Raw genomic sequence first — 13,511 nt, 5'->3', positions numbered from 1 at the left:
TAACGAGGAGAGAATTTTTGTTTGGAATGATGAAAAAGTTCTGAAGATGAATGGTGGTGATGGCCATGTAACACATTTTAAGAATGATTCTTGAAAAATAAATAAATAAATAAATCCTTGTCGATTACTTCAATCAGCAATTTGTATATTTGCAAACATACAATTCACCAGCAAATGCTGTTGAAGTGCAGATTCTGGGGTCCCTTTACCAGAGATTAAGATTTATGGTTGAAATAAGGACTCGTTATGGTTTGGATGTGAGGTATCCCACAAAAGCTCACATGTGGGACAATGCAAGAAGATTCAGAGGAGAAATGACTGGGTTGTGAGAGTCTTAACCCAATCAGTGAATTGATTCCGTGATAGAGATTAACTGAGTGGTAACTGAAGTGGTAGAGTGTGGCTGGAGGAGTCAGGATTGGGGGCGTGGCTTTGGGGTATATATTTGTATTTGGCAAGTACAGATGTCTCTCTCTGTTTCCTAATCATCATGTGAGCTGCTTCCCTCTGCCACACTCTTCCTCTATGATGTTCTGCTTCATCTCTATCTAGCCCTAAGGAATGGAGTCTTCTCTCGAAACTGTGGCCCCTAAATAAAATTCTCCTCCTCTATGATTGTTATGGTTGGGTCCTTTAGTTACAGCAGCAAATAAAAAAGCTGTCTAAAACATGACCCAAGAATTAAAATTTTAACAGTCTTTCTACAATTATGATGCAGGTAGATGTCAGATAACACTCTTGAAAAACACTGATCTCAATGACAGGGAACTTGCAGAATCCCCTTGAACCATCTGTGAACTTGACCCCTCTCTCAGCAGTCCACTGCATTTTAGAAGGTTTTCTCTCATACTGAGCCAAGTCTGCCTCTGCCTCTATTCAGATTCTTCCTTATGAAACTACACCGAATAAGTCAATAATCTCTCCTACTATGTCAGCTCTTTGCATTTTTTCAATGCACTTTTTGGTATCCTATACAAACCCTCTTATTTTCCAGGCTAACCAGTCCCAGATACTTTGATGTTTTCTCAAATCCTGTGACATTTCATCACATCACCTACCTTTGTGTTTTCTGTATATTAAAATGCAATATCAGAGCTGAAAAACATATTTCATAATGATAAAGTACAATGATGGTCCTTGACCCTCCCCAATTTGCCTTTACAATTTTTAAAAATCTTTAACAGATAGTATAAGTCCGCAACTTTGTCCTCTATAAAACATTTTAGCTATTCTAGACCCTTACTATTTCATATAAATTTATAATCATAATAAACTATATTATAATTTTTCATTACAATAAGTTATAAAATAAATGTATTCTTAAGTTGTGCAAAAATTTATTGAGATTTCAATTTGTATGGCATTAAGTCTATACCTCAATTTAGGTAAAGTTAACATTTTAACAATATTGATTCTTGCAATGAATGAACACAGACTCTTTCTCCACTTAATTAGGTTTTCTTAATTCTGTCATGTTTTATGTTTTGTGAGGCTTATATTTATTTAATATTTTGATGTTACTGAAAATGTTAAAAGCAAAATTCCAATTATTTGTTGCCGGTATATTAAAATACAATTAACTTTTTCTATAAGGAGAAAAATGGCATGTCATGTTTTTTGTTAGCTTTTTTGTCACTGTGACCCAAATACCTGACAAAAACACTTTAGAGAAAAAAAAGTTTATTTTGGCTCATGGTTTCAGAGATTCTGTCCATGGTCAGATGACTCCTTAGCTCTGTGACCAGGACGATGCAGAACATCATGGCTGAACGACATGGCAGGGGAAAGCAGTTCAGTTAATCATAGTTAGGAAGCAAAGAGAGAGCTCCACTCATCTGGGGCAAAATGATCTAATCTTTTCACCTCTGAAAATTCTTACATTGTCCCACCCATAAGTTTTTGGGGGTACTCCTCACATCTAAACTATAACATGTATTTTACACTTTCTTGGACATATATTTCTCTCTGGTTCACTTTTTTTCATTTTTTCTTTTGTACAACCTTTAAAATTTTTTTAAAATATATCATTCTTAGTTAGAGAGTCATGTTCCCAACCTTGAACTGGCAGTTTATTTTACCTAGAATTCATACAACCACACTAGGCAGCAATAGTGTCAAATTTCTATGTCTCTATCTCCTAAGTTTTGGGGTATCAGAGGAATGGAATTAGTCTAATCTAATTTTAGCTCTTAAATTTATCCCTTTCATTAAAGTATACATCAAAGAGATCATAATCTCTTGCTATATTGATCTGAGATATAAGACTAATAGAAGAATATGTAAATAGGGATATACAAATAATCATATAAATAGAATAATTATAACAAGTCATCAAAGAGTAACAGGTTCTGTTCTCTGTGGGTCTGGATGGGCAGCCACAGACACACTCAATTCTTTAAGCCCCTTTACTCTCACAAATCAGATGTTAAAAACATCCTTCTGTACTCACAGATCAACTAAAAGAAGTTGAAGGTTTAGGAATGTCTTGGTCTCCTATTTTGTTGGTCTATTTTGTCTGCAAACAACAGACTTGCTTTCTACATCCTTTTATTATAATAGGAAAATCTCACAGATGCAGAAGCAGAGGTTCATGCTTATTATTCCAGTGACTTGGGAAGCTGAGGCAGGAGGATTACAAGTTTGAAGCCAACCTCAGCCACTTAGAAAGCCACTTGTCCCCCACCCCCCCAAAAAAAAATTAAAAAGTCTGGGGATATAGCTTAAAGTATCCCTGGGTTCAATCCCCAGTACCAAAAAAGAAAAAATCCCATAGAACATAAAACATCCATTTTTCTTATACTTTTATATTTTTAAAATGCCTTAAGAAGAACAAGTTTGTCCTCTAAAAATACCATTATCAGACCAAGAGAGTTTTTTAATTAGAGTTTCCACCACTGTTTGGTTTATTTTGTTTATTTGTTTATTTTGACTTATTTCCCTTTTGGCAGACAGTTTTATGAATTTTAACACATATGAAGATTTTTGATTTCATGTAATCAGCACTATAAACAGCATACAGAAGAGTTTTCCACACCCCAAAACTCCCTTATGCTAGCCCTTTATCGTCCCAACTTCTCCCACCTCGATTCCTAGACAGTCATTAGTCAGTTCTCCATATCTATAATTTATCTCTTCAAGAATTTCATATAAATGAAATCATAGAATATGTGACATTTTGAGATGACTTCCCTTACTCTGCACTATATCTTTCAAATTTATCCAAAATGTTGTATGTATTGATAGTCTATTCCTTATTATTGATGCGTAGTATTCCATGATATGGATATACCACAATTTGTTTAACCATTTACCTGTTGAAGAACAGGCTATTTGGCTGAAGCTGTTATGAGTTTTCATATCTAGATTTCCATGTGAATATAAGTTTTTCTTTTCTCAGGAGTAAGAGTAAGCTAGTAACCAGTAAGCTAGTTAACCAGTAAACTAGTTAAGTTAACTTCTCCCTAGGACCCTCTCCTCAACCAGTCCTCAGTTCCACCCCTGGAGAAGCCTGCCTCAGCTCCTGACCTGATCACCGTGGTCTGAGTGAGTGTGCACCTGCTGGACTTAAAGCCTAAGCCTGAGACTTTAGATCTGGCACTTGAGCTTTGCATGCGCAGGGAATGTCTGTCAGAGCCTGTCATGATTAAGAGTGTTTGCAGTGCTTAGAATTAAGATATAAACTAGAACTATTAACCATATGTTAACTTTATAAGAAATGGCCAAGTGTGGTTGTATGATTTTGCATTGTCACTAGCAAGGTATGAGAGTTCCAGTTGTTCTGAATCCTTGTCTATATTTGGCATTGTCAGTATTTTTCTTTCAGTCATTCTACTCGTTGTGTAGCAGTGTTGAATCATGGTTTTAAATTGCATTTCCCTACTGACTAGTAACTTTTCTTTTTTTCCATGTGCTTATTTGCCATCCTTATATCTTCTTGGGTGAAGTGTCCAAGTCCTTTATCCATTTTTTAATTTTTTTGTGGTTATCTTTTCATTGAGTTTTGAGAGTTATTTATTATTCTTAATACAAGTTGTTCATCAGATATTGTAAGGATGGCCTTACTTAGGCCTTAGCCTAAGAAACTCCATTTCAAAACTCCACCTTGAAACCTACAGTCTCACCAGGCGTGCCTACAATGTGGTCTTTGGGTGTAACCTGATATAAACAAGTCACTTCTCAACAACCTGACAAACTCAGAATGAAGTCTCTGTCATGATGCCCTCACCCTGATAAGGTTGAGAGGCAAGAAAATCAGGGTCGGGACCTCCAGACCAGATGTTTTAACCTCAGGGGAAATGATGTCACTGAGAAATCCAGTAGCAGCCGATAGGGATTGAAACGGTGGTCAGAAATCTCAAAATTTAGTATGAATGATGGAGCAAATGGCCAGACATTCAGCCAGGCGACACTGATGCCCTTATGCCAGAGAGTCTGATGAGGACCTGGACTGACATCCTAACTCTTCTCATCCTCTGCATCTTCCTCACCACTCTCAAATTCGACAGCCACATCCTGACTCTGGTGAGGACTGCAACATCTCCCTATGACCTTCTCCTCAACCAGCAGTCAGCTCCAACCCAGTAGAAGCCTGCCTCAGCTCCTGACCTGATCACCCCAGTCTGAGTGAGGAGTGAGTGTGCATCTGCTGGACTTGGAGCCTAAAGCTTGAGTCTTTAGATCTGGCACTTGAGCTTAGCATACAGAGGGAATGTCTGTCATGAGCCTGTCATGTGTTTGCAGTGCTTAGAATTAATCTAAATTGTTTGCTGTGGATTGATTATGTCTATTTCAGTGCCTGGAATTAAGGATTGTCATTTTCTTAATTAAAAACCGATAGAGAGAAACTGTATTGAGTGATTTGAGTGAATGAAACATTGGAAGGGCAGAAGCAAGTGGATATTCTTTATTTCTTGCCCTCGACTACATAAGTCGCAACTTTTGCCCATCAAGACAGATATACAATTTGCAAATATTTTCTCCTACCATGTAATTTTCATTCTCTTGACATTGCCTTTGAAAGACCAAAAGTTTTTAATTTTGATGAACATTGATTTATTAAATTTTTATTTTGTGGATGGTATTTTTGGTGTAATTACTAAGAACTCATTATCTAAACAGAGGTCATGAATATTTTCTTTTTAAAGTTTTATGTTTCACATTTATATTAGGCTCCATTTTTAGTCAGTCTCTGCAAAGGTGTTAGGTTGAGGTCAAGTTTGTGCTTTTACATATGAAAGACCAATCACCCCAGCACCATTTGCTGAAAAGGCCATTCTTTTCCCATTGAATTGCTTTTGTCAATTGCCTTCCTCAGTGATCATATTTGGAATGAATCTATTTATGAACTCCATTCCATGTGCTCCATTTCACCCCAATCCATGTATCCCTTTCTTCATTAACTCCATCCTGTCTTGATTATTACAACTATAGTAAGATCTAAACATTTTGCTTACAGAGAAGAGTTTCAATTTTCTAAACTATTTTATCTCTTCTAATTCTTTTTCTCTTCCATATAACTTTAGAATCAAATTGTCTATATCTAAACAAACAAACAAACAAGAACAACAACAACAAAACCCCCAGTTTTTTTGGTTGGTATGGCTTAAAACTGAAGCTTATTTTGGGAGCACTGGCATCTTCTCTGTGTTGAATCTTCCAAACCATGAATGCAGCATGTTTTCCTACGTCTTTAAATAGTTGAACATATAGCAATGACAGTGTGTTAGCTGCAGCTATTACATAGTTGCTTACATTTATGAGATTCCTAGCTGAGTATTTCAATTTTTGAAACTTTTATAAATAGTATATATTTGTTAATTTTAGTTTCCCACTTTTAATTGCTTATATGTAAATAAACAATTGATATGGATTTTGGCCTTTTACCCCACTATTTTTTTTTTTCACAGCCCATTAACAGATACTGAATGTTTTCTCATATTATTTAACTCCCAACAGAGAAAACAGAGCACTAGACCACTGGGGCAGGGGGCAGGATAGAAGCAAGACAGGAAGAAGCATGAAGCATGTGAAATAACCCAAGCTTTAGGTAAAATGAGACACTGCTGGGATCCCATCCTGTCTTTTCCACTGCTTCCCAAGTGTATGAGCTTGGGAAATCCCTTTGCACAGGAATGGCACACTATGAGTTCTTAGCAAGTCTTAGATTTCCTTGACAAAGAGAGTGTGGAAAAGTCTAGAGCCATCATTTCCAGATTTTTCCCCCACCTTTTTAACATAGGAACACTTTCTGCAAATAATAGCCTATGTCCAACCCATAAAACTGTTCTAGTACAGTATAAGTATCTATTATATTTTAGCTGTATTTATGTGAGTCTATTTTTGGATCTTACACTATCCTTTCACTAGTTCCCACTATTCCCTAGAATTTCAGGGAACACTATTGAGAAAATCTGCAATGTCGATGTGAAGTAGCCACATTCCAGGGGTCAGAGCAGAAGCATATGCGTGCAGCCTTGCTAGTCAAAGTACAGTCCCTAGACTAGCTTCATCATCAGTATCCCAGGCCCATCCCCAATCTATTCAATCAAAAACTGCATTTTGACAAGATTGCCTGCTCCTCTGTAAGCACATCAGAATTCCAGAAGCCCTGGTACAATGTGAAGAAAGGGAAGAAATCACATACTAGAGTCTTCATAAAATCAGTAAGACATACCAGAACAACTCAGCTAAATATTACAAAAGTTCATTCTGTGAGTCCTTTAGAAATTTAATAATTTCTGTAATAGCATTAGCAATTTTCCAATTTCTTCAGGGATTAGGAGTTTATTACAAGGATGTTACGTTTTATTTATCTTTTCTCTTTGAACCTGTGGATTATTTTTTGATTTCTGAATTATTTTCAGATTGTGGTACCAAATCCCCACCCTCCTGAGGATTAGTGGCTTGTTGTTATTTGTTTTTCTAAAAAAAACAAACTTTCCCACAACAAACAGAAACTCCATAATAACCTGACTCTCTAATGTGAGCTGTTGATGGAATCTTAGCTATTTGAAGGTAATGGTACTGCACACAAATTATTAAACAAGGTAGAGGACACCCAGGAGAGAATCTCAACTTCTTTTCCACAGCAGTGGCTCTGCAACTGTCCATCTAAAAGCAGGCATTCTTTTTGTAAATGATTGATTTTTCAACATCTGAATACTGATAAATCTATAACCAGCTCTGATGTTAATATTGTGCCAGGATGAAAAACAGAATAATAATGACACAGCAGGGATTGCAACAATGAAAGAGAAATTGGGAATTCAGCATATTGTGAAGGGAATGTGTTATCTGGTTTTCGGTGGGGGTTGTTTGTGTGTGTGTGTGTGTGTGTGTGAGAGAGAGAGAGAGAGAGAGAGAGAGAGAAATCTGACCTGGAATCTAGAACTTGTGTTGTCCTTCTAGTCCCTTCACCTACAAGGTTTGGATTAGTTATGATTTTCAAACTATCCTATACCTATGGAACTCATTGTGCCAATGAAATGGGGCATGGCAGCCCTATGCATGGGCAAAATGTCCAAAAGGGCAGGCTGGCTAGAAAGGCTGGCTTGAAACTCCAGGGCAATTTGCTTTCTAAAAAGTAGTCTAACTCTGAAAAGGGGCAGAACAATAAGCAGTGCTTAAAAAACAATGGTTTGGAGCTAACATTATCTAAGAATCAAGGGAGCCATTAGAAGTAAACATGCCCTTTGTAAATTGTGTTTCACAAATGCAAGGGAGTTTTTGTGTTAGAGGCTGGAGGGCCCAAGTTTCCCCTTTCCCTCTTCTGTGTTCTGACGGATAGAGTAGAGAGTAGGTGTAAATATAATGAGCCAAAAGGAACTAGGTAGAGGGATTGGTAGAAAAAAATACCCAGCATCCCTCAAAATCTCTCTGGTAATGTCTGGGTTGGAGAACACAGCTTGCAAATGAGGCCAACACAGAAACTTTCTAACATTTTACTGAATCCAGACCAGAGGACCTACTTACCACATTGACTCTGTTGGAAATACAGGCTACAAATCTGCTGTAGACCTGGGAGTTTGGGGGAGTTTTTTTGTTTGTTTGTTTGTTTGTGTTTTAATCAATATTTTCTAACAGAGCTTCCCTATGAGTTGGGGGACAAAGTGGTACAAATAGAGGAGGAAGCCTGTGAAATGCATTTGAGAGGAAATGACAGTAAAAACGAATATGACTTATAAGTGATTAGCTTGGAAATCCAGCAGCTGTGATAGAAATGCTGGACAAGAAAGAGGATTTGAAAGAGCAAGTCTTCATTCCTGTGGTTCTCTGACTTTTAGGCAATTAGGAGGATCTAGTTTGGGAATATATAATAAACTACAGTGTACTCTGGCGTGAGGTGAGACACCAGGAGAATTGGAAGACCATTTGAAGGAGAGGCTGACAACTAGTGATACTGATACTGGAAAGCAGTTAAATTAAGGGCCCTTAATTCAAATAGGAACAAAACTGTTGTGTATCCTTTGATTCTCCCCCATTTCAATAAATACCAGCAGTACATATTAAGATAGAAGTATAAATGCTGCTTGAGCCAGTTTCCCATTTATTTTCCAAAAAGCAAGGAGGCCCTAACTGAAATGACCATTGGGCAACCTTGAATCCAAACCTTTGCAACTGGTACCACTCACATAATTGACAATTATGAATCCAAAGAAGAATGTCAGTGAACGCACACCTTTTTAATTTATGTTTTTAATCTCTGGCTGCTGCCCTTCTGGTGGAGACCACTTGGCCTGTTTGCCCTATATCTTGCCATTCTAGCATTTACCTACATGGTTTCATTGGGTTGCTCCAGTGTGGATTGTTCCCAAAATATCTTAAGAGAAAAAGGGAATATAACTCAGTTGGTAGAGTGCTTGCCTCGCACTTACAAGGCCCTGGGTTCAATCCTCAGCACCACACACACACACAAAGAAAACAGGTATTGGAAGAAAAAAAGGAAAGTAAATATTATTGAGCATCTATTATTTTTCAGGAAGAATATCAGATAATTTACAAAAGTTTTATCTTTGCCATCACCCCCATATATATAGGCAAGGCTTTAATTGGCATCTCACATTTATTGAAGAGTCCTCAGCATATAATTCATAAAAGTTATTGCATCATCTAATCTTCCCAATGGCCCTAATATGAAGAGGCCATGTTCCACATTTTAGAAATGGAAGAACTGAAATTCAAATAAGCTGGTCAATATGCCCTGGGCACAGGGAGAGGCTAACACTTGGTACTTAGATTAGTGTCTGACTTCCACATAAGACCTGTTCTGAAGACATGGAAAGAATGTCATCCAGATGTGGATTCAAATCCTGGCTCTAGCACACCCAATAATACCCTCTAAAATTGAAAGTCACCATTCCAGAATTTATTAATATCAAAATTTGTGGTTAAACATTTTATTGAGCATTTTCTTCATCTAAGACACCATGTTGGGTCCTAAAGGGGATATAAAAACATGGTCCTGAGGTCAGAGAGTAAGCTTCGGTATGTGTGGACATCTGTTCTTCCAAGGGACAGGGTGGAAATTTTGTTTAGGGACATGGAAATAGCCTAAAATCTAAGAATGTGCATTTTATTCCACATTTTATAGGAGTTTTCCTGCAAGTAGAAAGTCAAAAAAAGAAAAGATACAATTTTAAAGTTTTAACTAACATTTAAAATCCTTCTCCCAATAGCATTTCTGACAAACCATCAGAATGTACTTGGATCTAGGTTTGCTGGGTTTCCCTTAGCTCTTGTGTCTGGTCTTGGAAGTCAGCCAGCCTAATTGCTCTAACATAGTTTTTTAATTAGTGAGTTATAAAGTCAATTTAGTAGGTCTTGACCAACATATTTTAAATTAGAAAGACCAGGCCAGATTACAAAAAATAAAATTTCATAATCCTTATCCTTAGCTTTGTTCATTGAGAAACATTAGACTATGAAAGATTGTTTTTTTGTTGTGAATGAGCATCAAAATATTTGATAAGCATATTCTAAAGAAACAAATTCTTATAAATTATAAATTCCAACAGTGTCCATAGAATAAGTGGTGTGGATTAGGCTTTAGGTTGAAGTCTATCACTTTATCAATTATTTTCTTCTAGGGATTCCCTGTAAAATGAACATAGTTGCTATCAGGTGAATATTATTCCCTCCTTCTATGGCTGCCTAAGCCAGTCAACTAGATTTTCCCTGATGCTATTATCTTCCAACACCATCATTATGTCTATAGGGGAATCTCTTTAACAGGGTCCCAGAACTATTCCCTTATGAGCTGGAGTATCACCATGGTGATTTTCTGAAATCCCTGAAAATGAATATGTGGTCAGTCCACAACTAGGAATAACCCAGCATTGCAGATAACTGCCCAGTCATCTGTAAAGAGTCCAAAGGAGATGGCAGATTTGTGTTATTGTCATCATTTTGTTCTCTCCAAGCCACCTTCTGTATTGTCTCTTACTTTCATGGAAGAAGCACCTTCTACCTTAGGAGCCCCTTGATCCTTTTCTACCCACTTCTTGGGTAACTGTTTCATTTTTCCACTGGTCCTTTTACATCAACCAGTCAGTCCCAGACTCCAAGTGGCAGATTCCTTTCCTTGGGATCCTCCCATTCTTCAGAGTGGAGTTCTCATGGGACTGAAACGTTTCTCAGGATGATCCCGCTCACTCCTCAAGCCACAACTCTACACCATTATTAGGATTAAAGATGACACCAATAGGAAGGAGCAATGGGTATGAAATGCATAGAGTATCCTGTGCTGTCACACTTGTCTTACTGCTTTGGATTAGGCCTTTGTTCTCTGCATCACAGGAGGTCTCCTCATAGGACAATGAGCCAACATTGTGATAGCTACAAACCTGTGCTTTTATCCCACTGAATCATGTTTGAATCTAAATCTATTTAAAATATAGGTACACATGAGTTACCTCCCACAGCTGTAGAGTTGTCAGAGAAGAAAGTGTTTTTGAGGACCAGAGTGAGGATGGAATGCTGCATGGGTTAGATGAGGCCTGAACTGAACCCAAACAGATGGACAGATAAGTGAAGCAATGTAAGTAGGGCCTTGTTGGCAAACAGGGCAAACACACAGAGTACAAAAGAATGGGGGACAGTGCATGGATGAGTGGACCAGCTGGTGGAAAGCAGAGTTGGACTGGAACTCCATTGGGAGATAGCATGGAAATGCAAAGTAAGACCAGATCCTCATGGAAGCACTTGTATGTCAAGAACAGAGAAGAAATCTTGAAGATCTTTGACCAAAAGAAAATGGTGTTTTAGGGAGACCAATATTTTCAGTTTGTGGAGCAGAATTCTGTGCAAAGACACATCTAGCAAAGTACTCTGAGGAGCCACAATAGTAATCCCTGCTTGGAGCAACCAGGGCACCAAGAGAAGTGATGTGGTAACCCAAGAGAGAAGCACAGATATGAAGGCTATAAGGGGGTATGCCATCAACTTAGGGCAATCTGACCAGCCACATGGTGTTTATGTGTTTGGTCTTGAACCAGTTAATTTGCCCTACAGATGTATCTTTCCTGAATATGTAAACTCTCTCATTAAGATAGAAGCCCTATGCCTGCTTTGAAGCTGAGCCAGACCCCACCTATTGCTGGCCTTTATCTCTTTCTTCTCATTGGTAATCAGCTCACTGGAGCAGATGTTACTTCCTGACTCCAGAGATGCCAACAGCCTCAGAAAGAAATGGATTAGAGAACTGGGATCTTCACTCAGCATGATCCAAATATGGAAATCAAACTGAGGCCTTCTTAGGCTTCATGTTTGGCAAGGAGAATGAAAAGGGGCTTAATGTTGGGCCTCAAAAGACCCTGTGGTTACCAAGCTCAGAGTGGGCACATTTACTTGCCCACAGAAGGACTTGCCAGTGGTAACAATTAACACTAATGGTGTACTTTCAATTTACCTTCATGGATTAATTTGACAAATATTTACTGGCTGTGTACCAGGCACCAAACAAGGCTGTGGGGATAAAAAAGATGCAAAGGGTACAGTTCTTGCCTTTGATAACGTTTCCAGCTAAGTAGGGGAGACAGGCCTATAAACAAGTAAATAACATTCAGTGGAGAGTTCTGCTCTCTGCTTGTTCTCTGAATGCCAAAAGCTGTAATGAGTTGATACTGTAGGCATAGATGATTTGAGACCAAAGTCTCCCCACTGCATAGTTTTAGAAATAACTCTGAAGGCCAAGAAGCCACAAACAAACACCTTACACTAAACTTTTTATTTGAATAGAAGCAAAAATGTAAACTAAAAATCAACACGTCTTCAGAGAAACCTGGGAATGTTCTCCATGATTATTTTTCCCATTTCCTTGAACTTCTACTTAAGCAGTTGTAGTTACACTTTCTGACCCTTCTTCTTTTGTGGAAGCCTTGAACTTAATGATGTGAACACCCCTATTCTCGGGTCCTAAGAATGAGTCACCCAGCAGTTCTTAGCAGTGGAGAATTTCAGCTGATAGGAATGTACATAGTAGGAAATGGGAAAAGGATAGTCCAACCTCTTAAAGAAACCATGTGCAGGTCCTCTAGAAACATAGTCTAGTGAGGTTTGGGTCCAAGGGGTTTAGGAAAAATGAAAAGCTTGTTGGTGAACTTTTAATCTGCTCTGTGAGTTTTTATACAGACACCCTCCATAGATATTGCTTCCCGTAGTCAATGAAAGAGATACATCTTAGAATTAAGTTAGCCAAGTAAAGGACTGATTGTGTTGTTCATTGTTTAATTTATATTATTCTATAACAAACTGTCTTTACGAACAGTTAGAACTGTATATGGTTACGAGTCATTGTTTTCTAGTAGTTTTTTATTTGTGTGCGTGTTTGTTCTTTGATTTAATGAGGTGGTTTCTAATGGTGGGGGATATGCAAAGTGGTGGTGGGAGGAGATTAACAAAATAGATGTTGACTGAAAATAAATGCTGAAATTATATTGGTTTTAAGGATTATTTCAAATCTTAAGAAGAAGGTATTGAAAATGCTTTAAAAATAATAAAATGTAGATACCAAGTCTCTAAATAATTTCAGCCTAGTTTCCTTGGAAAGTTCACTGCCTCCATTCCCCTCTCATATCCTAGTTAGGTTTAGCTTAATAATAATGTGAGGGGCCAAAAAAGCTTTTAAAGCTGATTTCCTTCAGTTTGTAATTCTTTGCCAGGAACTGGAGGACTAATTTGCCAGGCGCTCTTTATTTCCCTGGCTACACACACACACACACACACACACACACACACACACATGCACACACACACAGCGCAGTGCAAAACAGCACCACAGGAAAAACTATGTCCACATTCATCTAATTTCGCTAAAACTGGAAGTGGTTAGAGAAATAATAAATCCCAATAAATTATTTTCTCATCCTCAAAGGGAGGTGCCTGCCAGTCAGCAGCCATTTACAGAGAGTTAAGTTACCCCTTGGAATTGAGTCTCTTGGAGATGTGACCTGGTTCTTCTGTTGATCAAGGACCAGCCAAAGTCTGTTCATGGAGCCTGGAAATGGTGAGGAATG

This window comes from Callospermophilus lateralis, unplaced genomic scaffold (genome assembly GCF_048772815.1).
Source record: "Callospermophilus lateralis isolate mCalLat2 unplaced genomic scaffold, mCalLat2.hap1 Scaffold_122, whole genome shotgun sequence".
NCBI classification, from domain to species: Eukaryota; Metazoa; Chordata; class Mammalia; order Rodentia; family Sciuridae; genus Callospermophilus; species Callospermophilus lateralis.
The sequence above is the reverse complement of the archived record's forward strand: the minus strand, read 5'-3'. Positions refer to the sequence as shown.